This window comes from Piliocolobus tephrosceles, unplaced genomic scaffold (genome assembly GCF_002776525.5).
Source record: "Piliocolobus tephrosceles isolate RC106 unplaced genomic scaffold, ASM277652v3 unscaffolded_37391, whole genome shotgun sequence".
Taxonomy (NCBI): domain Eukaryota; kingdom Metazoa; phylum Chordata; class Mammalia; order Primates; family Cercopithecidae; genus Piliocolobus; species Piliocolobus tephrosceles.
Window position 1 is genome coordinate 1 of NW_022321411.1, and position 4,544 is coordinate 4,544.

Genomic DNA, 4,544 nt, shown 5'->3' on the forward strand with positions numbered 1-4,544 from the left:
TCAAGGATGGCTTTTTCAAGAGCTGTAATATTTTTCTCCTGGGAAGCAATCTCTTCCATGACCTTACAAAAAGGATTAGAGTAGGTGAGGCCAAGCTGTGCTCCTCAAAACTCAACAGCTGACAGCAGGTGCGTTGTGATCACGTAAGTTAGGAAGAGGGAACCTCGGATTTCTTCTTAAGCAGCATGCCAGAGTGAGTCTAATCTCTCTTCTCTAAAGCAGTGATTGCTGGTGGGCAAGGCCACTCACTGAGACTTAGAACCTTATGGACTCAAGGGACAGGACGGGCCATTGTCACCTCATCTACCCACAGAAGAATGCCCTCAGCAAAGTCCTGGCCAGCGTGGGGATCTCACTGCTGCTCAAAGCCGCCTGCTCGCCTTGGTACAAGGTACCTTTGTATCGTGAATCAGGGCCGGGCATGAATGAATGAGAAACTACGTTTAATAGAGCGTAGTTCTGAACGGGAACCAAAGGTGGGATCTAATACCATTACTCACTACTGTTACCCAAATATGATCCTGCTCTCCTGGGAGGGTGGCTCTGACCTTGCCACTCCCAACCCTGGCACCCCCAGAGCATGCTAGAGTGGTGGTGGAGGGCGAAGATGACAAGACATGGGCTGTCTGGGTTATGGTGAGTGGCAGGCAACAGAATCCACAGAACAGAGAAATACCTAGATTGGGGACTCTGGGAGAAAAACAAGCTTCTGGGGATTTTCCCAGCGTGCCAAGTCCTGTGCCACCGGGAGAATTCCCACTTATCACTGCCAAGTGAACCACGGGAGAGACAGAAACTTTCCTCCTGTGTTTCTTTTAATTATGTGGATGACAGACACGTTCGACTTTGGTTCTATCTTAAGAAAATTCAAGTTTAAATGACTCCCAATTTAAGCGATGGTATTTTAAAATAAATTTTGTATTATCTAAGAAGAAAGCTGTATTTTATCTTGAAAAGATATCTGGCTTGGATGGGTCAGAAGGGATATGGAACAGGGTGGCCTTCATCAGTAGCTACGAAGGCTTTTGCAACGGTGGGCTAATTGCAGGTGTCCTTCATGAAACACAGGCTAAGACCAGATTTCATTTGTGAAACACGTCGATACCCAATAAGACCTAGGAAGTGCGTAAGCAGGTTTACCAGCAGAACTTTGTTTTCTTGAAATCTTAGATGTTTCTGCATTTTGTGTCTACATGTTGAGAAATGGCCTCAACCGTAATCAAAATTGCATTTCCCTTAAAATCAGCATATTCCAGACACCGTTGAGAGTCTTCCGTATGTTACCTCGCTCATCTAGGCTTTATTAGTCTTGTTTACAGATTAGGCAACTGAAGCTCGGGGAAGTTGAGTAACTTGGCGGGGATCCCACCACAGGTAGACCGTGTAACTCATCCACCAGCTGATCTGAGTTACATCTCCCTGCAGAGCCAGAGATCTCAATCCACCACTGAGGCTGGCTGCCTCTGAGAGCAGTATTCACAAGGAAGGATTTAGTCCACTGTCTCCACATCCTCTGGGACAGACCTCATAACCCTGCTAAGTTAGCAGAAACTCTGAGGTCTGCCCAGTGAGCTGGGAAGGCCTATTTGGACTCTTCCCAGCCAGAGCAGAAGAGCACCCAGAGGCTTCCCAGTGAGCAGAGAGGGGCCTCCCTCCTTGATTGGGGCTTGGGAAGGGCTGTGTATTTGCTGAGCACTCTGAGAGGAGATGTTCAGCACTGGAGTGGCATAGATCAGAATTAAGCCAGCGCTTTTGGCCTCAAAGGGGATTTCTCCATCCCAGATTGGGAACATCTCTTTCTGATGGCAAAGAGTCTCTGGGCCAAGGAACACCTAGATTGCAAAGCTCCCAGGTATTAGGCCCACACTCTGCATTATCATTTTGCCCTACGACAGCCGGATTCAGGGAACAGCAAGGATTAGGAAGAGTTCCGGACCATATAGTCCATTCCTTACTTTACAGATGGCGCTAAGGAAGGAGAGAAACTTTCCTGGCAGTGTTGGAACTAGAAGCTAGGTCTCCTGAGCCCCACACCGTCAGGTGTCCATAAGCATCAGGGAACCAAATGTTAGCAGAGTGTAGCAGCGGCTTCACACATGGGAGGGTGCTGAGATGATAAGCCTTGTGCTTGGAAGGTGTTCCTTCAGTGTTAGCGGAATAAGAAATGAACGAGCAGTCTACCCCAGCAAAGGTCTTCCTTTGACAGTAACCCACATCGATCTCCGACCTGCTGCAACTCAGCGGAAGGCAGCCTCCCGTAAGTAGAACTCTTTTTGGAAAAGAAACGGTAAGTACATAAAAGTCTTGCTGAAAACTTGTAAAGAGGTACGTAACCATTAAAATAATTATAAAGACAATTTAGCCGCATGAACAAAGGCTTGCAATAATTAGCAGTGAAGGAAAAAAACAATCATGAAACTGAGTTTATGCCGTAAGTACAATTGTGCAGAAATTATGCTGGTAAAGGGTGGGACTGCTCACAATGGCTCACATTCATTAAACACTTACTGCCCCATGATACAGGCTCAGTATGAAGACGCCCCCATAGCCCTATGAGTAGGGACTCTTGGAGGTTCGGTACAGCAGATGGCGAACTCCAGAACCTCCAGTCTTACCCATTGACTTGAACCCATGGCATGAATGGAATTTTTTTCTTTTTCTTTATGTTGTTTGAGTATGTAAAAAAAAACAAGAAACCTCTCACAATGATTACTAATGGTCTGGAAATCACCAAACTTACACTCTGAGGATATTTACATTCAGGAAAAGAAGAGATGTAAATATCTTACCGCGTGGTGGCGCTAAAGGACCTACTCTACCGGTACCTGGAAAAGCTTGCGCCTGGAGCCCGGCAATGCTTGCCCCCCATTTTCCAAGCTGGCAATTCTGAGACTGCAGTTCCTGGGTTGGGCACACAGGCTGTGTACCCCCATCAGCTGCCTCTCCCACGCCTGCCACCCACAACTGACACGCGCGTCCACAGGCGCCCCTTAGAGCCCTCCTCCAACCTGTGATATCCCCATCCTATGACCCCACAACCCCAGACAACAGCAACCTGGCTCACCCACTCCGCATTTCCTGCCCCCAGATCGAATTTTACTCCGGAGAAAGACCCAGAGAGGTGCCTACAGGCTCAAGACGACTCCCGATGGGGGCTGCTGCTGCTCTTCACCTAGGTTTTGTAGGACTTGAATAAGCTTCCTATGGACCAGCCAGAGGGGTCTAAGTCAGCCATCACCACATTCTTTTCTAGACAAAAGAAATTTTGAGAGCCAAGAGAAAGGTTAGCATCGCATCTCATGAGCAAGAGGGGCATGGTCTACATAGGTGATCCAGCCCAACTACTTTATTGAATTGAATCTGAACTGAAATGTCTTGAAACCCTGTCCTGGGGCCCCAAGTCCTGTGACATTGAAGAGTGGCCTGTGCTAAAATATGGATTTTAATTGTTAGGCAACCACCATACCAGCAGCACAGGAAAAGAAACTCGCCCCAAAATAAGCCCCCCGAGCGGGCTTGGAATGCCAGTCAAGAGGTCGCAACAGGCTGGCTAGAGGCTCCGCCAGCCTGAAATGAGAGCTCGGTACTACTGTAACTACTGTTTACGATGTGGTTTAATGAGAATTGGAACTAGCCCTACTATTAGCAGACAGCATCAGGGCGGAGGCCCCCGGCCCAGACCCCTCGGTCTTCGCCTTCCCTAAGTGGGATGGACTTCCTCATCTGCATACACAGCACTTCATCGATATAGATGGTGTTCTCTTTGACCTGGATCTCCTCCTGCAGGGCAAGCTGTCTGCGATATAGCCCTTTCAGCTCAGACTGCGCTTGGGCTAAAGTTTCCTTTAATCTGGGAGAAAAGGAAGAACAGAAGAGAATCATTTCTCTCTATGCATTGCTTTTTCAAGGGAAAGAATATTCCCCAGGGTTCAGTGCAGGAGCCAAATCGACATGTGCTCTTCCCCTTCCTATCTCCTCATGAAGACAGAGATCTCATTAATTTTAGAATAAAATGCATACTGAAAAAGCCCTGGTAAAAAAAAAAAAAAAAAGATTTCAAATTGGTGGCCACAGGCCAGATTCATGACGTTGACACCTTATGAAATGCTGATGTTTAAAACAGCAGATTTGACCTAAACATCTGGAGGTGGGCTTCTGTAGAATCATTCAATATTGGGATCCATTTTCTCCAAGTCAACAATTTTGGCGGGAGGTGGTGGAGACTGCCCTGTAGCGGGGATTCCTCAAACATTACAAAGCAGGCTGGCTTCATTCAGCCCGCTGGTCACTACCTAGCCTCTGCTTGAAATCCAGGTTGGGATTGAGACCCTAAGGCCCTCTGCTCATTGGCTGCTAACCTACCTTGCAACGTTGTGGGTGATCTCTTGAACCTCCTTCATTAGCCTGTACTGTGCAACGTCACGACACAGCTCCACGTTCGGCCGGTGTGTCCTGGTCTCCAAGCGCGTATGAGCCACCTTGGCTGGCCCTTCTTGATCAAGGATGGCTTTTTCAAGAGCTGTAATATTTTTCTCCTGGGAAGC

General features: G+C 47.8%; 1 long non-coding RNA gene across 1 annotated transcript; it reads right to left on the reverse strand.

Moving 5' to 3' along the window:
• Nucleotides 1–3,596: 3,596 nt before the first annotated feature.
• On the reverse strand, nt 3,597–4,544 carry LOC111533640. Its single transcript, XR_002728924.1, has 2 exons — nt 4,363–4,544; nt 3,597–3,850 (listed from the first exon to the last, which is right to left on the reverse strand). It is a non-coding gene; the product is annotated as an uncharacterized LOC111533640 (long non-coding RNA).